The sequence below is a fragment of the Pristiophorus japonicus genome, chromosome 10, assembly GCF_044704955.1.
Source record: "Pristiophorus japonicus isolate sPriJap1 chromosome 10, sPriJap1.hap1, whole genome shotgun sequence".
NCBI lineage: Eukaryota > Metazoa > Chordata > Chondrichthyes > Pristiophoridae > Pristiophorus > Pristiophorus japonicus.
The window spans coordinates 35,209,536-35,233,059 of NC_091986.1; the positions used below are offsets into that span (position 1 = coordinate 35,209,536).

At 45.0% G+C, this 23,524-nt stretch overlaps 1 protein-coding gene across 2 annotated transcripts in view; it reads left to right on the plus strand.

The window, feature by feature from the left end:
* LOC139274964 (protocadherin-9-like) overlaps positions 1-23,524 on the plus strand; it is a 621,496-nt gene that overhangs the window by 382,049 nt on the left and 215,923 nt on the right. The gene's annotated exons all lie outside the window — the stretch shown is intronic.

Below are 23,524 nucleotides of genomic sequence, written 5' to 3' on the forward strand. Positions count from 1 at the left end.
TTCATCTGAGCTCTCATCCACTCTAACTAGCTCAGAGCCCTCTCCTGGGTTCCAAATACTCCTCGCATTGAGGCACCGAGCTTTCATGCTTGCCTTTTTATTACCCTCTCTAATCAGATATTGAATCTGTAGGCAACAACAACTACTTGCATTTATATAGAGCCTTTAAAACATCCCAAAGTGCTTCACAGGAGCTTAATCATTCAACATTTGTCTCCGAGCCACACAAGGAGATATCAGAACAGGTGGCCAAAAGCTTGATCAAAGTGTAGGTTTTAAGGTGTGTCTTAAAGGTGATAGAGAGGCGAAGAGGTTTCGGGATGAAATTCCAGAGCTCAAGCTCAAGGCAGTTGAAGGCTCGGCCGCCAATGGTGGAGCAATGTAGATCGGGGGTGCGCAAGAGTTGATAGAGAGAATCTATTTCCACCAATTTGAGAATCTAGGACAAGGGGACATAGCCTAAAAGTTAGAATCAGTCTTTTCAAGAGTGAAATTAGAAACACTTTGACAGACAAAAGATAGTCGAAGTTTAGAACTGCCTTCTGCAAATAGCAGTTGTTGCTAGGTCAATTGTTATTTTTAAATCAGAAATTGAAAGATTTTTGTTAACGAAAGGTTAGCATGCAGGTACAGCAAGTGATCAGGAAGGCCAATGGAATCTTGGCCTTTATTGCAAAGGGGATGGAGTATAAAAACAGGGAAGTCTTACTACAGCTATACAGGGTATTGGTGAGGTCACACCTGGAATACTGCATGCAGTTCTGATTTCCATATTTATGAAAGGATTTACTTGCTTTGGAAGCAGTTCAGAGAAGGTTCACTCGGTTGATTCCGGAGATGAGGGGGTTGGCTTGTGAGGAAAGGTTGAGTAGGTTGGGCTTTTACTCATTGGAATTCAGAAGAATGAGAGATGATCTTTTCGAAACGTATAAGATTATGAGGGTGCTTGCCAAAATGGATGCAGAGAGGATGTTTCTACTGATAGGAGAGACTAGAACTAGAGGGCATAATCTTAGAATAAGGTGCCGCCCATTTAAAACAGAGATGAGGAGAAATTTCTTCTCTCAGAGGGTTGTAAATCTGTGGAATATGCTTTCTCAGAGAGCTGTGGAAGTTGGGGCATTGAATAAATTTGAGACAGAAATAGACAGTTTCTTAAATGATAATGGGTTATGGGGAGCGGGCAGGGAAGTGGACCTGAGTCCATGATCGGATCATCCATGAGCGTATTAAATGGCGGAGCAGGCTTTAGGGGCCAGATGGTCTACTCCTGATCCTATTTATTATGTTCTTATGTTCTTAAGGGATATGGGCCAAAGGCCAAAGATATATGGAGTAAGGTCACAGATCAGCCATGATCCCATTGAATGACAGATTTGGCTCGAGGAACTAAATGGCCTACTCATGTTCCTATGTTCCTATGACATGTTAATGGTTTCTCAAAGAGCTCAGACTTGCTAATATAACAACAGCCTTGAAAATAGAATCATTTCCCACACTTCACCTCCCTGCTTAGGAGCTCCTTCCAGCAGCTAAACCCTCTAATGCCAGAAAGCCGGACAATGAAACAAAGGCACACGAACGATTTAAAGGACAAAAAATACATTTTTAAACATCACCGATGCCGAACCCGGGGACAACTATCGATATTTCACTGGCACCACATCAGGCAGCTGAAATTGCCCTCTGCCAGAAACGCGGCGCACCTACCGTGTTTGAGCTGTTTTCACCGCCGTGGTGGATGTGGTGGCCTCTTGTGCAAAATTCCGCTCTTTGCCTTTTTTGTTCAAGCGGATCGGAAGTCGGTCATAATGGGGGCGGAAATGAGGCGATGAATGAAGGTTCGGTCACTAGAGGGGTGGAAGTGACTGTCCGCCGCTGTCACTCATCAGCGTAGTGCTGGTGATGTCATCACGTTGACGCATCATCACGTCTCTCCCCTTCACTTAACGGGGAGGGCCGCTGCGAACTCTGCCTTTATTTTAATTTGGTCCACTGGGTCACCAGGGAGGATCTGGCAGTCGGCCGACAAAAAAAATGAGATGACGGCTATGGCACTGCGTTTCCCCCCCCCCCCCCCACCTTTAATGGCAGCCGCTCCGCCATTTTACAACAATTGCAAACACCTTACACCGATGGAAAATGCTGCTGGTGGCACCGAGCGGTGGCAGCAAGATTTTCACCGTGGAATTTCGCGTTCAGGGGGGAAACATCGGCAGTGCATGCTCTGATGACGCACTTAGGATGGATTGACAGTAGTGGGACAGAAGTGGGGGGAGCGGATCACCGCCAGGATGCCGCAGGAGGGAAATTTTCTAAATCATGGCCATTCCACGAAAAATCCAAGCCTTAAGGGAAGGGGCAATTTCGGCTCCCAAATGTTTAATATGGATCATGTATGGTGTGTTGTGTGGTCCTAGTATGGCAGAGAGATACTGGTTATGGATTTTTGTCGGTCTCTTCTATTGTTTGTTCATCATTACCATTGGCCTGGCTGCTGACTCGGAAATAGGTAAGGGGTTGGAGTCAAGCATTAAGTCACTGTTGTGCTGCGTATCTTGGGCGAGTTTGTTGAACTGCTTTGTCGAGATATTTTCTTAAAAATTCTGTTGGAGGTGTTCAAATGGGACATTTGCATGTGACACTGCAGAAAACCCAAGACATTGGGACAGTTAGCAAGTCTGCAACTGCCCCTTCCGAGACATAAATATATTTTTTTCAAATGGTCTCTTGGCCTTTTGCAAATGTGGCTGGTGACTGGGAAACCATTTCAGCACATCTGAAAATGGATTTATCTGGGAGCCCTGAGAAGGCTTTAACATAGATTCAGTGCTATAAATAATTTAGGCTCCAAAGTCCTCGAAAGCATTGTGTGTAGGGTTAATATCCAACATTAAAGAAAGTTGCTGAGCAGGAATCGTGCCCTAAGCATGTGGAGTGTTCAAAACTTTTTTTTTGTTTTTCATTCGTAGCCTTAAAAAAATATTTATGGTCCTGCTAATCTGCTAGACAAGGTAATGGATGCATTTAAAGAAGCAAAGACAAGCTTTTTGAAGAGGATCTCCTTTCTTTATACTGTACAGCCCACCCGAGGAGTTGGTAATGTGCATTATAATGAAGTACTGTGTAGACCACTTCTGAAAAAATCTAATGGAAAGTAAAAGAGCGTGGATAAAATAAAAGCCCTGCTGTTATCTTATTGAGAACTGTCAGTCGAAAAAGAATTGCTTTAGATGAAGCATGGCTTTAACCGGAGCTGGTGCATTGAGTTTCTGATGGGCTTCCAGTCCCAATTCAGGTTCATGCCTAATAGCAGCCAGGCATCCGCTTGCTTAAGTATATCATTAAACTATAAAATAGTCGGGGGAATTTGGGAGCGTCCCGTTTGGGGCGCTAACTTTAAAAGTTGTAAAAATTGGCGGCAGGTGCTAATGATTTTCAACTTTTAAAAAAATTGGGGGTTTGCACTCCAGGAAGGAAGTGGAGCACTAAATCACGCACTCCAATTCCTTCCGGAAGTGCAACAGGATATAGACGGGGTGGTGAGTGGAACAGCGCTGCACACTGGGCTGTGCAACACTGCCTTGTTGAGAAAGGAAGGGCCATCGCTGCAGGCGCTGCATAGGAAACACTTACCCGGTCCCCGGCGGCAGCCGTGATCCGACCCAATCAGCCCAATGCATGGCAGCAGGGTGCCGGACTGATTGATCGCGGCCGAAGGGAATGGAAAAAGAATTGACATATAACAGTGTAGAAATGTTTTCACTTACCTCGGCCTCCTCGCCTTTAAGTTTTGCGCCCCCCACCCGCAGCGCCCGGCCTCCCGATCAGCGCCTCCTGCAGCTGCTGGTGTTTGCGCCCAGTGATGCTGCAGGGGGTGGAACCAAAGTTCGGGTCTGGGGCGATGCGCACGACGATGACGTCCCGATCTCCGGGCGAAGGAAATCGGGCTGCAACACCGTACCGCCGCCATAATCCTCCCGCCGAATTAGCGAGAGTCGATCTTCTCGCCGCGCCAGGTCGGTACATGGTTAGTGCCCCATTATCGCCACCTCCCCCCCTCCCCGCCCCAGGATGATATCGGGAGGTGCTAAGTATTGTGTTCCTAACACAGATGAGACTGCACACAGAGAGGTTAAAGTAACAGTGACTTCAGTCTTTATTAAGACACTCCAGAGTCAGGAACAGGCCTTAGGGCCCGGCTTATACAGAGTGCTCCCAAGGGATGCTGGGATCCCTTGGGACTTCAGGCGATGCACTCCCTGGTGGCGGAACATGGGAGTGCATGCTTTACAGATACACAACATCACTCCCCACCAAAGTCAAAGTGAAAACTATGTACAAGGTGAGGCGGTCGGGAGCCTTTCTTTCCCTGGTGGACGATCTCGGTACAAATGTCTGTTCTGGTGTGTTGGCTGTGCCCTCGATGGGCTGGCGTGATGTTGGCCCTGCAGGGCTGCTGGGTCAGCCTGGCCTTGCTGGGCTGTTGGGCGTGATGGGTTCAATTTCCTGGTCCAGGGTGGTGTTGTTGATATTGGGTGTGTGTTGTGGGCTCGAAAAAGATGGTGTCTGCTGTGGGTTGTTCAGGGCAGTCTGTGAACCACAGCCTCGTTTGGTCCAGGTGCTTTCTACAAATTTGTCCATTATCTAGTTTGACCACAAACCACCCTACTCCCTTCTTTAGCTATCACGTGCCCGCGATCCACTTGGGACCATGTCCATAGTTTAGCACATACACAGGGTCATTCAGATTAATTTCCCGTGACACAGTGGCGTGACCACCGTTTACACCGTGACCACCGCTGCCGCCTGCTCTCTACCTGATCATGCAGGTTGGGGTGAACCAGCGAGAGTCTGGTTTTAAGTGTCCTTTTCATGAGTAGCTCAGCTGGGGGCACCCCTGTGAGCGAGTGGGGTCTCGTGCGGTAGCTGAACAGTACTCGGGACAGGCGGGTTTGGAGTGAACCTTCTGTGACTCGTTTGAGGCTCTGTTTGATTTTTGTACTGCCCACTCTGCCTGCCCATTGGAGGCTGGTTTAAATGGGGCCGAGGTGACATATTTGATCCCATTGCGGGTCATGAATTCTTTAAATTCGGCACTGGTGAAACATGGCCCATTGTCACTGACCAGTATGTCAGGCAGGCCGTGGGTGGCAAACATGGCCCTCAGGCTTTCAATGGTGGCGGTGGCATTGCTTCCAGACATTATTTCACATCCAATCTATTTTGAAAAAGCATCCACCACCACCAGGAAAATGTTACCAAAAAACGGGCCCGCATAATCGACATGGATCCTCGATCATGGTCTGGAGGGCCAGGACCACAAACTTAGTGGTGCCTCTCTGGGCGCGTTGCTCAACTGAGCACACATGCTGCATTGCCGTACATAGGATCCAAGTCAGAGTCGATACCGGGCCACCACACGTGGGATCTGGCTATCGCTTTCATCATTACTATACCCGGGTGTGTGCTGTGGAGATCCGAGATGAACATCTCTCTGCCCTTTTTGGGTAGCACTACGTGGTTACCCCACAACAGGCAGTCTGCCTGAATGGACAGCTCATCCTTGCGCCGCTGGAACGGCTTGATTCGCTCTTGCAATTCAACGGGGATGCTGGCCCAGTACACTGTTTATTTCTCGGGACAGCAGAGGATCTTGGCTGGTCCAAGTCGTAATCTGGCAGGCTGTGACAGGTGATTTATCATTTTCAAACGCTTCCATGACCATCAACAAGTCTGCGGGCTGCGCCACTATCAACAAGTTTGCAGGCTGCGCCATTTCCACCCCCGTAGTGGGCATCTGCACAGTTCTCGGTGCCTGGCCTGTTGCGGATGGTATAGTAATATGCTGATAGCGTGAGTGCTCACCTTTGTATGCGGACTGAGGCATTAGTATTTATTCCCTTGTTTTCACCGAACAGGGATGTGAGGGGCTTGTGATCGGTTTCCAGCTCAAATTTGAGGCCAAACAAGTATTGATGCATTTTCTTTGCCCCGAACACACACGCTAATGCCTCTTTCTCAACCATGCTGTTGGCCCCCTCGGCCTTAGACAAGCTACTGGCGGCATAGGCGACAAGTTGCAACTTCCCCGCAACGTTAGCTTGTTGTAATATACACCCGACTCCGTACGACGACGCATCACATGCTAGCACAAGTCTTTTATACGGGTTATACAATACAAGCAGCTTGTTGGAGCATAAAATGTTTCTGGCTTTCTCAAAAGCAATTACTTGTTTTTTTTTCCCCATGCCCAGTTCTCACCTTTATGCAATAACACATGTTGGGGCTCGAAGAGGGTGCTTAACCCCGGTAGGAAGTTACCAAAATAGTTGAGGAGTCCCAGGACCGACCGCAGCTCCGTAACGTTCTGTGGCCTGGGCGCGTTCCTGATAGCCTCTGTCTTGGCGTCTGTGGGCCGAATGCCGTTCGCAGCGATCTTTCTCCCCAAAAACTCCACTTCTGTTGCCATGAAGACGCATTTCGACCTCTTCAGCCGCAGCCCTACGTGATCCAGTCGCTGGAGGACCTCCTCCAGGTTTTGTAGGTGCTCGGCAGTGTCCCGACACATGACCAATATGTCGTCCTGAAAGATCACCGTGTGTGGTACCGACTTGAGTAGGCTCTCCATGTTTCTCTGGAAGATCGCTGCTGCCGACCGAATTCCAAATGGGCATCTGTTGTCGATGAACAGTCCCTTGTGCGTGTTGATGCAGGTGAGGCCCTCCGAAGACTCCTCCAGCTCCTGAGTCATGTAGGCCGAAGTCAGGTCAAGCTTGTTGAATGTCTTGCCTCCTGCCAGCATCGCAAATAGATAGTCTGCCTTCGGTAGCGGGTATTGGTCCTGTAGCGAGAAACGATTAATAGTTACTTTATAATCGCCAAAAATCCTGACCGTGCCATCACTTTTGAGTACTGGAACAATCGGGCTGGCCCACTCGCTGAATTCCACTGGGGAGATGATGCCCTCGCATTGCAACCTGTCCTGCTCGATTTCCACTCTCTCCCTCATCATGTGAGGTACCGCTCGCGCCTTGTGGTGAATGTGTCGCGCCTCTGGGACCAAGTGGATCCGCACCTTCACCCCGGAAAAGTTTCCAATGCCTGGCTCAAAAAGGGAAGGAAATTTGTTAAGAACCTGGCTACACGAGGCCTCATCGACATGTGATAGCGCTCGGATGTCATCCCAGTTCCAGCAGATTTTACCCAGCCAGCTCCTTCCAAGCAGTGTGGGGCCATCACCCGGGACAATCCAGAGTAGCATTTCATGCACCTTGCCCTCGTAGGTGATCTTGACCATGGCACTGCCCAGGACAGTGATGAGCTCTTTGGTGTACGTTCTCAGTTTCGTGTGGATGGGGCTCTGGGCTGGTCTGAGTGCCTTGTGCACCACAGTGTCTCAAACATCCTTTTACTCATGATGGATTGGCTAGTGCCAGTATCCTGTTCCATGACTATGGGTAAGCCATTGAATTTTACATTTAGCATTATTGGTGGACATTTCGTCGAAAATGTGTGCATCCCATGTACTTCAGCATCTGGCTCCTCTCTCTGAGGCTCGAAATTGCTTTGATCCACTATGGACCGGTCTTTCTCTGCCACGTGGTGGTTAGCAGGTTTTGCAGAGCTTGCAGCTCATCTGCAAGCTCGTTGGAGGTGCCCCATTGTTCCACAGCTGTTGCAAACATAACCTTTGAAGTGGCATGAATAGGCTGATTGGAAGCATCCACAACGCCAACAGGTGTGAATTGCCTTGCATTCATCCTTTGTTGCGGACTGAGTCATCTGGGTCACCTAAGGCCTGCTGGCAGTTGCAGACTTGTGGTTTCTGCCCTGTACATTTCTGCTCGCAAACACAATCCCAGTTAATTTATGAACATTGCTAGCACTGGTGTGCTGAGCGATTTGTTTGGTGTTATCACTGGTGGACATAAAAGTCTGTGCTATCGCAATGGCCTTACTGAGGGTCGGTGTCTCTGCAGTCAAAAGTTTTCGTAGGATGGTCTTGTGGCCAATGCCCAGTACAAAAAAGTTTCTGAGCATTTGCTCCAGGTAGCCATCAAACTCACATTGTCCTGCAAGTCGCCTTAGCTCGACGATCTAGCTCGCCACTTCCTGACCTTCAGATCGCTGGCATGTGTGGAACCGATACCTCGCCATCAGCACGCTCTCCCTCGGGTTAAGATGCTCCCGAACCAGTATACACATCTCCTCATATGACTTTTCTGTGTGTTTCACCGGAGCCAGAAGATTCTTCATGAGGCTGTAGGTCGGTGCCCCACAGATTGTGAGGACGACTGCTCTCCTTTTTGCAGCGCTTCCTTCTCCGTCCAGCTCGTTGGCTACAAAGTACTGGTCTAGCCGTTCGACATAGGCTTCCCAGTCCTCACCCTCCGAGAACTTCTCCAGGATGCCCACAGTTTGCTGCATCTTTGCATTGGATTCGTATACTCGTCGCCAGTTATTGTGTTCCGAACACAAATGAGACTGCACACAGGGAGGTTAAAGTAACAGTCACTTCAGTCTTTATTAAGACACTCCAGAGTCAGAAACAGGCCTTAGGGGCCGGCTTATATAGAGTGCTCCCAAGGGACGCTGGGATCCTCGGGACTTCAGGGGATGCACTCCCTGGTGGTGGAACATGGGAGTGCATGCTTTACAGATACACAACTCTAAGGAGGCCAATTTCTCGGCCGAAGTGTCTGATGTAAACACCTCAAACGTGTTTAAGTGTTCTCTTCCCTTCTTCCTCAATGCCTCCCCCCTTTGTTACCATGATGCCACAGTGGGGAATTGCACAGCCTGATTGATCGCGACCGAAGGGGATTGTAAAGAATGGGGCTGAGGTAGCTGACCTCAGTAAGGAGGGCAGTGAGCGGGCGATGGCTCGATAGGGGGTCTGCAGCAAGAGGAAAGCTGCATTCAGAATCAGGCGCCCTCCCGAAATAAAGGGAAAAAAACCTGAATATATCCGATAGTTGGATTCTGAGTCACTAAAATGCTTAGGCAGTTGAACAGTACATGTACTGAAGCATTTATTATTAGATGTTGATTAATTTTGTCATTTTCCCCATTTTTATATCTCCTGCTCTCCACCTTTCAGGTAATCCAGCCCAACGTAAACCCATCCAATCTTCCTCTCTGGGCTTGGTCGACGTAGCTTTAATTTGATAAAGCTATCAGGAAGAACTTCTTTAATCGAAGAATGATAATCACTTGAAAAAAATCGATCAGGCAGGGGAGAAGTGGCAAAAATATTGGGGTTGTTCAAAATACAGCTGTACACTGTAACAGGTGATGTTGGGTCACACAGGGTTGAATGACCTATTGTTAGTCCATCTTTCCTCTTGCTTTAACGTTCCTTCTCTGACCATTAGGAGGCAGTGTATTGGCAGTGATGGATCCCGAGTTCATCCGACCTCCCTTTGAATTGCATCTCCTCGCTCTCTTGCTCTCTCCTCTTAAGAGTACTGAGTGACTTTCACAGGAGATCAGTATCTTTCGCTCTAAGGTAACAGAAATGTTAGAAGGTACTGAGACTTGAGAGTGTGTTGTCTCGATGTTCTGTATCAATGCACTGCATCATCAGGACACATTGAAGGAAGCATTTTGTTGTCACTGACAGTTAGAATTAGACATGTACCTTGGTAAAAAAAAAAGTGATGTGAGTCGAGAATGTCAGATTACTGCCGAGAAGATGAGTCAGTTTGACAGACCAAAGGTTTCCTTTATTACAAGAATCACCCCACTTAATTGTAGCAATGTTGTAGCTGTTTGTCCGATTTACTTCTTTTTCTTCCTGATTTTCCTGCCAATCACCCCATCCCTCTTTTTCTTCATGTAGGTACTGACTCCTTGCTGGGGGGAGTACAGTTGTTCCCTGTCTCCTGTGGTATGTCAAGCCTGCAATTTGCCTGTCATTGCCTTGTGAGATTTGGAAAAGTAAGTCTTTGAGTTCAGCTTGTGAATGGCAGTTTTTTCTGCAAATGTCACATCTAGTTATCAAAGAGAAAAGGAGGTTCAACTGACACTTGTGAGAAATTTGTTCGGGTACATAAGTGCACAGTGCAAATTTTTACCTGTTGTTAAGGCTGATGGTGTCCACGTGTACCTGAATCCATGTGACAAGTAAGTTGTGACAGTTCAAGTTCATAGGGAATCACAGAATAATACAGCAGAGAAGGAGGCCATTCTGCCAATTATGCCTGTGCCAGCTCTTTGGGCGAGCTATCTAATTAATCCCGCTAGGTTGAGCATCTCAGCCATTGAAGCACAGCGGAGCATGTTACTGCTAGGTTAATGAGTATCACCATACAACGTGCCCTCAACCTTCCAGATCACTTTTCCTTTAAGTTTTCAAACAGTTTTTATTACCCAAAATATGGAACAAAATAATACAGGATGCAACAATTTAAATTTATCATAATAAGTGAATTGTTTTGTCAAAAGAAAATAATTTGAGTAACTCTCTCCTACTGCAGTGATAAACAGTATCGTCATGAATCCCAAAAGCTATTTTGGTATTCTAACTAAATGGCCCATAATAAGGAAATTCCCATGCTAAGTGGACCTTTAATATAGAGAAAGATAACAATAACTTTATCTAGCTCGGTAGCCCCGTAAAATGTTATCTTTGTCAACTGGATCTCGCTGCGGTTTATTTCCACATTACTGTGGCTTCTTAATGTTGAATGCAAGTATGGTGCAGATCAATACCTCTCACCACTTTGTGTCATAAGAACATAAGACATAGGAGCAGGAGTAGGCCATACAGCCCTTTGAGCCTGCTCCAGCATTCAACAAGATCATGGCTGATCTTCTCTCAACTCCACTTTCCTGCCCGATCCCCATATCCCTTGATTCCCCTGGAGTCCAAAATTCTATCTATCTCAGCCTTGAAAATACTTAACGATTCAGTCCTTTGGGGCAGAGAATTCCAAAGATTCGCAACCCTCTGAGTGAAGAAATTCCTCCTCATCTCAGTCTTAAATGACAGCCCCCTTATCCTGAGACAATGCCCCCTAGTTCTAGACTCTCCAGCCAGCCTCTCAGCATCTACCCTGTCAATCCCCCTCAGAATCTTATATGTTTCAATGAGATCGCTTCTCAATCTTCTAAACTCCAGAGAGTATAGGCCCATTCTACTCAATCTCTCCTCATAGGACAACTCCCTCAACTCCATGCTCAGCTCTAAATTATGCTGCACTCTTTCTGTAATATTATAGAGTAGTTTCTTCAGACACCCAGGGACTGCATTTTCTTTTAAACAGAACAATTATGGGCTGATATGACAGCAATGCATCAACACAGGACTGTCCATTAAGGACCACTGAGTTATGAAGCCTCCAAGCAAATCACACGAAGGCGATTGCAACATCAGCTCCTGATTTCGGAGATTATTCTCTGTGATGGTCGTATCCCCTGATGTCATCATATGGATTCTTGTAGAATTAGCTCAGAATAGCTGCAAATTAACCGACTGAAGTAGAGGAGTAATGTACTATTTATGCAACTGAAGAGAATAAATAAAACTTTCCCCAACACTTATGTTCTCCTTTAAGAAACATTTCTTCCCCATAGCTCTCAGGCCATGGGACTTTTGGTGTTGTACTGCACCATGCAGCCTCTAAATGTTCTCTCAGTGGTGAAGGCACTATTGGTGGTGTGCTGCGCCATGGTGGATCTCCTTAAGATCCTACAAATCCCCTGGGAGGACAGACACACCAACATTAGCATCCTTGATCAGGCCAACATCCCCAGCATCGAAGCACTGAACACACACAACCAGCTCCGTTGGGCAGGCCACATTGTTCGCATGCCCGACACGAGACTCCCAAAGCAAACGCTCTGCTTGGAACTCCTACACGGCAATTGAGCTCCAGGTGGGCAGAGGAAACATTTCAAGGACACTCTCAAAGCCTCCTTGATAAAGTGCAACATTTCCACCGACACCTGGGAGTCCCTGGCCAAAGACCGCCCTAAGTGGAGGAAGAGCATCCGGGAGGGCGCTGAGCACCTCAAGTCTCATCACCAAGAGCATGTGGAAAACAAGCGCAGACTCCCCACCCACTCTTTCCTCCAACGACTGTCTGTCCCAATTGTGAGACTATAATTCCCATATTGGACTGTACATCCACCTAAGAACTCACTTTTGGAGTGGAAGCAAGTCTTCCTCGATTTCGAGGGACTGCCTATGATGATGATGCTGATGATGATGCAGCCTCTGAATGTTCTCTATGGTGAAGGCACTAATTTTTGGTGTGCTGAGCCATGCAGACTGTGACGGTTTTTGCAATGGGTCAAGGTACTTTTGGTGGTGTACTGCACCGTGCAGACTGTGAAGGTTCAGTTTTAATCGCTGTTCTCTGATACCAGCTTGAACTCAGATGGGCATCAATGGGGGTCACGACTGGCCTTCAATGCCTGGAATGGGAAACATCAGTCTCCATTCCCAATTCTATTTCTTATGTATTGACAGGTTAACAAAGCAGTTAAAACGCATATGGGATCCTGGACTTTATAAATAGAGGCACAGAGTACAAAAAACAGGTTTTATTATTAAACTTACATAAAGCTCTAGGTCGACCCCAGCTGGAGTATTGTGTCCAATTCTTGGCACTGCACTTTGGGAAAGATGTGAATGATTTGGAGAGAGTGCAGAAGAGATTTGCTAAAATGGTTCCAGTGATGAGGGATTACAGTTACGTGGATAGACAGGAGAAGCTGGGGTTGTTTTCCTTAGAGCAGAGAAGGCTAAGAGGAGATTTAATCGACGTTTTTAAAATCATGAAAGGTTTAGATCGAGTAAATAAAAAGAAACTATTTCCAGTGGCTGAAGAGTCGAGAGCCAGAGGGCACAGATTTAAGGTGATTGGCAAAGGAACCAGACATTAGGAGTAACTTTTTAATGTAACAAGTGATTAGGATTTGGAATGCACTGCCTGATAGGGTGATGAAAGGAGATTCAATCGTAGCTTCAAAATGGAATTGGATAAATACGTGAAGGAGAAAAAATTGCAGGGAGATGGGGGAAGAGCAGGGGGAATGGGACTAACTAGATTGGTCTTCGCCACAGCCGGCACAGACTCGATGGACCGAATGGCCTCCTTCTGTGGTGTACTATTCTATGATTCTACTTCCTGGAAGAATGGATGTTGCCTGTGAATTCCTCCCACCCCGATTCATGGACGTCGGTCTGGCTGACACTCACTGCCGAGGCATGAGTCACATGAAAATGACGGTGGTAAGGAAGTGTTGGCAGCACCTGTGGAAATGTACCTGAGCATGAATCAGCCAAGAGCATTCAACTGTAGTAGTGGATCCAAAATGGAGTGAAGGAGGGGAAGGTTATCTTACAGCCCCAAAACTAAGAGTCTTTGATCGGAGTCATTAACTCTTAGGGCTTCCATGTCCACCTTAAACTTTTTGGACCTATATTTGGAGGCTCACTACACTGTAGCCATGTTGTTTTGTTACTGTCGGTTTTCCACGTTGCTATTTAGAATCTCACTTAAAAAAGACTACCTTATTCAATTGTTTTTTTCTCTAGTGATTGTGGCTGGCTAGGATAAAAAGAGTCTCGACTGTCCAGCACTGTTCTCACAGGACTGTGCCTGGCTGAGATGTGAGGAGTTTGCCGTGCTCCTGCGATGAGATATGTGTTTGCAATCCAAGGGATAACAGTGGGAACTGGCGATAGATTTTGTGAGCCCTCAAATCAGTGTGTAATGTTTTATTTATTTGCTAAAAGCACCAGTGAGGTACATGAGAGATAAAAGCTGCCGAGAAAACTGCCACTTAAGTATGCCGAACAACACTTGAGAGAGTTCGCATCAGCATTTTGTTTATTTTCTGCGGAATAGAAGTTCTACCCGGATTTGCCCGCAAAGATCACAGAAGTAATCTACACTGTGTGACCTGGACTCGCTATAAATAAATAAAATGAAAATGGCTGTGGGCTCTAATCCTTGGCATGCTACGCAATGAGGTCAGTCGTATGCTGGACTCGGAGAAGCACAGAAGTAAGAGGACGAGAAAAAGCAATCAGTTCAATGTTGAATCCCGTTCAGTGAACTTTCCAGCTTAAAGCAACCCCAAAGAAAAGATGCCTGTTAACTCTCCAGCTGATGTTTGCCTGATTTTTTTCCCCCACTTATTTTCTTTTAGAATCATTCATCAACAACAACAACAACATCTTTTATTTATATAGCGCCTTTAATGTAGTAAAATGTCACAAGGTGCTTCACAGGAGTGTTATAAGTTAAAAAAAATTGACACCAAGCCACATAAGCAAAAATTAGGGCAGATGATCAAAAGCTTGGTCAAAAAGGTAGGTTTTAAGGAGTGTCTTAAAGGAGGAAAGAGAGGTAGAGTGGAGGAGAGGTTTAAGAAGCGAGTTCCACGGCTTAGGGCACAGGCAGCTGAAGGCACGGCCACCGATGGTTGAGCGATTATAATCAGGGATGCTCAAAAGGGCAGAATTTGATGAGCGCAGACATCTCGGGGGTTTGTGAGGCTGAAGGAGATTGCAGAGATAGGGAGGGGTGAAGCCATGGAGGGATTTGTAAACAAGGATGAGAATTTTGAAATCGAGACGTTGCTTAATTGGGACCCAATGTAGGTCAGCGAGTACAGGGGTGATGGGTGAGCGGGAACTGGCGCGAGTTAGGACACGGGCTGCCGAGCTTTGGATGACCTCAAGTTTACGTAGTGTAGAATGTGGGAAGCCAGCCAGAAGTGCGTTGGAGTAGTCAAATTCAGCACAGAAGGAGTCCATTCCGCCCATTGTGTCTGTCCTGGCTCTTTGAAAGAGCTAACCAATTAGTGCCACTCCTCTGCGCTTTCCCCATAGCCCTGCACTTGTTTTCTGTTCTGTATGCTCTGCCTACTATCTTGCTAAGAGTGCAGCAGGTGAATATTTGCATTAGGATTCATGCCGCCTTTGGCCGATGAGTCAGCATGTATATACACACCTATTTTGGCACCTCCCCTGATCCCACTGCTCTTCCTTCACATTTGCCACAAGTTGCGGCAAACTCGGAAGGCTGCAGACACTTGTTTGGCTACCTCCTACTGCCACCCATGCAGCGCGCACGTCAGATGTAACAGATGGTTTGACTTCAGCACCTCCTGTAACAAGTTTAAGGAGTCATTGTTCAATGAGGGAGTGTCAATTGCTCACACCTCCCTTTAGTGGAAGACTGAAACATAGAGATCTCTCCATCCAGGGCAGGCTGCAGTTCATCCAGCATTGCAACTCCCAGGGCAATCAAAATGTGGAGCCTGCCTCACTGCACATGTTTTCTGTGTGTAGGGAACATATTGAAGTGAAGGAAAGAGGTTTGTCTCTTGGTAGAGCCAGCAATGTGCCGCTAGTGTGCGTGAGCCCACAGCACAGATCAGCACAGTGTGACTTTGCCATACTTGCAAAATTAGGGTTGTAGAGTCAACATCTCCTTTAATAACCAATATTTAAAAGGATTTTTTGTAGGTGCTTGCTATTGTGGCGAAGGGAGGATAGCAACGGCACTTTAATAGTGACGCCATTAATTCTCTCCTTGGAATGATTGCTAGTGAATACAAACTTGTCAAATGGGGTTGGCTAATAAAAGAAAAGAAAGACTTGCATTTATATAGCGCCTTTTACAACCTCAGGTTGTCCCAAAGTCCTTTAGAGTCAATGAAATACTTTTGAACTGCTGTAAATGTAGAAAAACGCAGCAGCCAATTTGCACACATCAAGCTCCCACAAACAGTTAATGACCAGATAATCTGTGGTTTAGTGATGTTGGTTGATGGATAAATATTGGCCAGGGTATGAGAGATAACTCCCCTGCTCTTCTTCGGAATAGTGCTATCTCATCCAGAAGACAGCACCTTTAACAGTGCAGCACTCCCTCAGCGCTGCACTGTAGTGTCAGCTTATACTTTTATGCTCCAATCTCAAGAGTGGGTCTTGACCCCCCGCAACCTTCCGACTCAGAGGCAAGAGGCTACCAACTGAGCCACAGCTGTGTAGGACTGGTCAAGGCCCCTCATTAGTTGAGGGAAGGCCCTTTGATACAGAAACAAACTGGAGAGAAAAGAAACACATTTAGAGAAAGGGAATATTACCCTCTTAAAATAAAAACAACCACAAAGTAGACAACATTGTTTAGGGAAGTTTTTATTTGCCTGAGGCGGTGTTCGTTCAGTCTATTGGAAAATAGTGTAGTATTATCCTCAAATAGGTTTTGTGTTTGTGGTGCTATGGCACATCACGATCAAGCTGATTACAAGGAAATATTTATGGTCATTGTATACAGAAACAATACCAGTCGGAATTAGTTAAACAAGATGTTTCTTTTGCCAGCAAAGGAGACGAGCTTACAAGTGATAAGTTGAGACAATCTGCAAATTTATCAAGAAATAATTGATAGTCCATTAGTAATATATAGTGTGATCATCTTATAATTGATATCGCTCTGTTATATGTGATATAGTTTCCTTGTGTAATGGGCGCCGGCAAAATGGCTGAGATTATCTGGGATATAAGTCAAAGAGTGCATTGGCAACGGTCGATCACGTCACAGTTGCTTTGGGAGGGTTTTTTCTACTCCATTCTTCCTGTGAGCAGTGAACTCAGCTGTTTATAACACAGTTTACAGATAAACAGAGACTCCATTCCTGCCACAACACCTCTGCTCCTGAAACGCTCATCCATGCCTTTGTTACCTCTAGACTTCGCTATTCCAACACACTCCTGGCCAGTCTTCCGCGTTCTACCCTCCGTAAACTTGAGGTCATCCAAAAGGTCAGCCTAAAGTTTTGTGCTCAGGTTCCTGGAGTGGGACTTGAACCCACAAACTTCTGACACAACATATAACAGTGATTACTACTTTCTCACTGATATTGAGAAGGAGAACCATGATCGCTCCTGCACCCATTCTGACTCCAGACAATGCATATATTTCTGAAAACCATTTGTTCAAATTAATTCAGAATTATGGATAAACTTCAGAAATGCACCATTCACTGGGTATACTTTGACAGTGGCTCAATTTGTGTGAATGCATTAGAGAACAATTGAACTGTTAGTGGCCAGTTCGTCATTTGATATTCATAAGTCAGAAAAGTCACCATGCTTTTGATATAATAGTAGAGTTATTTTTTTATGAATGGGTGCTCATTTTAAGCATATATGAATGACCATGACTCATATTGTTGTTAAAAAGAATAAAATGGAAATCACTTTAGGTGGCTGTTGAGAGACACATAACAAAGTGATAGTTTAATGGACAATTAGATTTCTCGTTCTATTCCAATTTCTCCACTCCTCTGCTGTAGATGCTGATTCTAAGCAGGAGCACAGTTCCCTTGAGAATGGCAGTCCTCTAGCATCTAATTGGCTATTCTTCATGTTTCTGTCTAGGCAGTGAGTTTCATCAGGCTTGTTCTCTGCGGGATTGTCATGGCTGAGGTTGATCCTGCTCCCAGAACATGCACGTGTAGTGCGCGCACGCGCACACACATTCAAATATGCAGACGCACACTCACGCATGCGTGCATGCACTTGTGCACACAGACATGCGCACACCCTCGCACAGGCATGTGCACACGCACATGCACACTAGTGTACGAATGTGCATAAGCACGCTCGCAGATACACACACACTCTTTCTAGCATGATTTCATCAATGTAAAATGATTGGAACTGGGAACCATGCCCAGAGGTAGTGAGGCCAAATGTGGCACCCCAAATGAGATCAGTTGAGTTGGCAGAGAGCATGGAGTTAAGCTAGGATCTTGTAGTTGTTATGACAATGCCTTTACTGGCTAGACCATCCCTTTAATTTACATGTAACTCCGGTGGAATATTTAGTGATAGCTATGTATTCCTCACCTGAGGCATGTTGTAACTCAGCAATGGTTTTCATTGATTCTTCCGCACCTGTTTCTTGTTCATTACAACCTTTGACTGTTTTATTATTCCAGAAGGAATATGTTAATGGAATCTTGTTACTCTGTTGAGTAGTTTTCAGGCAAGCTATCAGGCTGCAGTACAGAGTTTTGTGGTGCTTGAAGCAGAGTAGTGGTAAGGAGAGAAAATCAGAGAGAAGATTGCAGAGAAAAATATGCATTACAAAATCTTTCAGATCCAAATATCTATTTGAAGCAGCAGATTAATCTGTCAGAGTGATCAAATTAGTGTGTGTATTTGTGACTGAGGGAGAGAGAGCAAGAGAGAGCTTGCTTCAGTCACTAGCACTTATGAGTTTGACTCAAAACAGCTGTAGGTTCAAACAGACTGTCCAGGACTCAAACATTTAGTCTAGGTTGTCTCGAGCAGTACTGATGAAGTGTTACATTTTAGAGATACTTCCTATGGATGAGATGCTAAAGAAAACCCTGCCTGGTGGACATTAAAGATTCTCTTGCACTGTTCAAAGAAGAGCAGCGAATTACATTGGTGGTCTGGCCACAAATAACAACCAAATAAAGAAAGACTTGTATTTATATAGCACTTTTCATGATAACCAGACGGCCCAAAGCCCTTTACAGCCAATGAAGTACTTTTGTAGTATAGTCACTGTTGGAATGTAGGAAACAAGACAATTTGAGCACAGTATGCTCCCACAAACAGCAATGCGATGATGGCCAGTGATGTTGATTGAGGACTAAATATTGGCCAGGACACCGGGGATAACTCCGCTGCTCTTCTTTGAAATATTCCCATGGGATCTTTTACATCCACCTGAGAGAGCAAATGGGGCCTCGATTTAACGTCTCATCAAAAAGATGGCACCTCCAACAGTGCAGCACTCTCTCAGCACTGCACTGGAGCGTCAGCCGAGATTTATGTACTTAAGTCTCAGAAGTGGGACTTAAACCCACAGTCTTCTGACTTGGAGGCGCAAGTGCTACCCATTGAGCCACAGCTGACACTACCAACACCACCAAAAAGAAACTGGCAGCCATTTTCGATCCTGCTGTGCTTAAGATGTCACTTACATTTATCTACATGACTACAGCCACCGTATGCTATTCTTTGTGAAAGTATCTTGAGATTTTTTTGAGAGATGTCAGTAGAGTGTCTTGCTTGACACTTGAACATGGCAACACCTCTAATTTGGAAAAAGAAATGTCACCATGTTATGATGCTTCTCAGATCTGAACAATTAAACTTGACTGGCCTCCCATATTCTACTCTACGTAAGCTTGAGTCATCCAAAACTCGGTTTCCTGTGTCCTAACTCGCACAAAGTCCCGTTCGCCCATCGCCCCTGTGCATGCTGACCTATGTTGGCTCCCAGTTAAGCAACGTCTCAGTTTTAAAATTCTCATAATTGTTTTCCAATCCCTCCATAGCCTCGCCCCTCCCTATCTCTGTAATCTCCTTCAGCTCCACAACTCTCCGAGATCTCTGCTCTACTCAATACTGGCATCTTAAGCATTCCCAATTTCCATCGCTCCACCATTGATGGCTGTACCTTCAGCGGCCTGGGCCCTAAGCTCTCGAATTCTCTCCCTAAACAGCTCCGCCTCTTTCCTTCTTTAAGATGCTCCTTAAAACCTACCTCATTGACAAAGCTTTTGGTCATCTGTCCTAATATCACCTTCTGTGGCTTGGTGTCAGATTTTATTTGATAACGCTCCTATGATGCACCTTGGGACATTTAGGGAAAAGTGATCAAAGTATCATAAGGTTTAGATTAACTATGGAAAAGGACAGGGAGCAATCTAGAGTAAAAAATGTTTAACTGGGGGAAGGCCAATTTCAGTGGGATGAGAACAAATCTGGCCCCGGCTAAACGGGAATCAAAGATTGGCAGGAACCTGTATTGGAACAATGGGCTGCCTTTAAAGAGGAAATTGTTCGGGAACAGTCAAGGTACATTCCCACTAGGGGAAAAGGTATGGAAACTGAAGCCAGAGCTCCCTGGATGACAACACAGGTAGAGAATATAATGAAGCAGAAAAAGAGCAAGTATGACAGATGTCAGGTTGCAAATACATCTGAGAATCAGGCTATATATAGAAAGGTCAGAGGACAAGTGAAAAAGAAAATAAGAGGGGCAAAGAGAGGGTATGAGTATAGAATGGCATCAAACATACAAGGTAATCCAAAAATCTTATATTAGCATATAAATAGTAAAAGGGAAGTAAGAGGAGGGGTGGAGCCAATTAGGGACCGAAAAGGAGACCTGTGCATGGAGGCAGAGGGTATGGCTGAGGTACTAAATGAATACTTTGCATCTGTCTTCACCAAGGAAGAGGATGCTGCCACAGACATAGTGAAGGAGGAGGCACTGGAGACACTTGACAGGATAAAAATTGATAAAGATGAGGTATTAGAAAAGCAGGCTGTACTTAAAATAGATAAATCACCAGGAGCGGATAGGATGCAGCCTAGAATGCTGAGGGAATTGAGGGCGGAAATCGCAGAGGTACTGGCCATATTTCAATCCTCCATAAATATGGGGGTGGTGCCAAAGGACTGGAGAATTGCAAATGTTACACCATTGTTCAAAAAAGGGTGTAAAGATAAACCCAGCAACTACAGACCAGTCAGTTTAACCTCAATAGTGGGGAAGCTTTTAGAAACAGTAATCAGGGGAAAAATTGACAGTCACTTCGATATATGGATTAATTAAGGAAAGCCAGCATGGATTTATTAAAGGCGTTTAACCAACTTGATCAAGTTTTTTGATGAGGTACCAGAGAGTTGATGAGTGAAATGCGGTTGATGTTGTGTACATGGATTTCCAAAAGGCGTTTGACAAAGTGCCACATAATTGGCTTGCCAGCAAAATTGAAGCCCATGGAATAAATGGGACAGTGGCAGCCTGGATACAAATTGTCTAAGTGACAGGAAACAGAGAGTAGTGGTGAATGGTTGTTTTTCAGGCTGGAGGGAGGTACACAGTGGTTTTTTCCCAGGGATCGGTTGTCGGACCACTGCTTTTCTTAATATGTATTAATGACTTGGACATGCGTGTACAGGGCACAATTTCAAAATTTGCAGATGACACAAAACTTGGAAGTATAGTGAACAGTGAGGAGGAGCGTGATGGACTTCAGGAAGACATAGACAGGCTGGTGAAATGGACGGACACATGGCAGATAAAATTTAACGCAGGAAAATGTGAAGCGATGCATTTTGGTAGAAAGACTGAGGAGAGGTCTTAAAAACAAAATGGTACAATCCTTAAGGAGGTGCACAACAGAGAGACCTGAGGGTAACTGTGCATAAATCATTGAAGGTGGCAGGACAGGTTGAGAAAGCAGTTAAAAAGGCTTATGGGATCCCGGGCTTCATAAATATAGTACAAAAGTGTGGAAATTATATTGAACGTATAAAACACTGGTTCGACCCCAACTGGAGTATTGTGTCCAATTCTGGGCACCACACTTTAGGAAGGATTTGAAGGCCTTAGAGAGGGTGCAGAAAAGATTTACAAGAATGATTCAAGGAATGAAGGATTCAGTTAGGTTGATAGACTGGAGAAGCTGGGTTGTTCTCCTTGAAGCAGGGAAGGTTGAGAGGAGATTTGATAGGGGTGTTCAAAATTATGAGGGTTCTAGACAGAGTAGATAGAGAGAAACTGTTCCCATTGGCAGATGGGCCGAGAACCAGAGGACACAGATTTAAGGTGATTGGCAAAAGAACCAAAGGCGATGCAAGAAAAAACTTTTTTACGCAACGAGTGGATAAGATCTGGAATGCACTGCCGGAGAGGGTGGTGGAGGCAGATTCAATTTTATCTTTTAAAAGGAGTTGGATACATATCTGAAGGGAAAAAAATTGCAGGGTTATGGGGAAAGGGCAGGGGAGTGGGACTAGCTGAGAGTCAGCACAGGCTCGACGGGCTGAATAGACTTCTTCCGTGCTGTAACCATTCTATGATTTTACTATGTGACTGATGATGAGCAGAACATTTGTTTCCTTTGTAATGCAGAGGGGCAGTTCCATGCAATGAGGGCTTCACTTTTTAATTGACTGAGCCCTTCAGTTGAACACAGTTTCTTCCCATGAAAATCCTGTGTTGTTATCAGCAGGTTTAAAATTCTTTTCCAATGGGCAACCAGGAAATGTTGCCAGAAGGTACTGCTCCTGAATTTTGTATATCTGAACAAATTAGTTACGGATTCCCTCGTTTTCCTCGGCTTCTTTATAATTGGAACAAAAAATGTTAGCTCTATGTTTTCTGGATAAGAACATAAAGGTATCCCGATGTGCAGCACAGGATTTAACATTGCTCAGTTGCTTGATGACTCTGCCCTCTCTACACATTAATTAAAACAAAATCGCTGTTCAATTTACTTCCTTATTTCCTATGATTTTGAGGCTCAAGAATTATATTTTTTTAAATGTGAGCTACTACTTATTAATACCTCCAATTGCTCATTTCTCAATGATCACACTCGTTCAGACATGTAAAATACTTTGGTGCATTTATTTCTAAGAAAAGTTACAAATACAGGGAAGGGAAAAAAAAACAACAGAAAAACAACTAAAGGCATTATAATAAAGCAAAATTAAACCTTAATTATTTGCTCCTCGAGATATGTTCTTAAATGGTTTCTTAATAGATGATCAGGAGCAACAGCAACTCAGTTCATCTGTGCCTATATCAATACCACCATTTGGCACACTCACAAACACGCAAACATAAATTAATAATAGGATATGTTGCTAAGGCTTATCTGCAATCCTCTGTTTTCCTTAGTTTATAATTAAAATCCACCCTCTTTATTGTTCTGAAGGAACTATGTTGTCCTTGGGTGTAGTTCCCAAGATGTTGGTTTCCCTCTGGTTCTTCATCCAAATGACCATACTACATGCGTAAGCCTAGACAGTGAACGTGGGCAGGAGATTCAATCTTGGTGGACACCACATCTGAGCCCCACTTTATCCTAGCTGGAATCCACACACATGCACATTTTGTCTGGAATAATCGGATAAGAACCATGAGGTTTATTTGATTCTTGTAGTGCTCAGGCTTGCTGAGGTAAATTATGGTGACCTAGTGCTTTCCAGTTGAGATGAAACTTTAGACCTTCCTTTTCTCTGATCATCCTAGTGCATCTGACCTGGTCTGTGTGGTTCATTTCTGCACTAGAAAATGAACTCCACACATCCTTACAAGTGAATGAATATTAGACAGGTTCTATGAAGGGCGGGAAGTTCACTCTGCCAGATTAATGCCCAAACGATGAAGGTAAAATATCTACTCCATGATTTCTTAAACAACGGGTTCACTGAGTTAGGCCCAACAGCTCTCCCTCCCTCGAAGATTCACGACACTGTTTCATCATTCATTCTTTTGTCTTTTCCCTTCACGAGGAATTTCTGCCCTTTAGTATGTGTGCCTATGCCTTATTGAAGTATCATCAACGTTTTGTTTACTAAGAGTGCCAGGATAGCAAACTCAAACACTGCTTTATTTACACTGCATGTACTGTGAATAACAATGAGAATATTTGACAAATTTGTGTAGTTAATTTTTTTATTTTAAAAATCTTAGAGAAACTGTGAAACTAG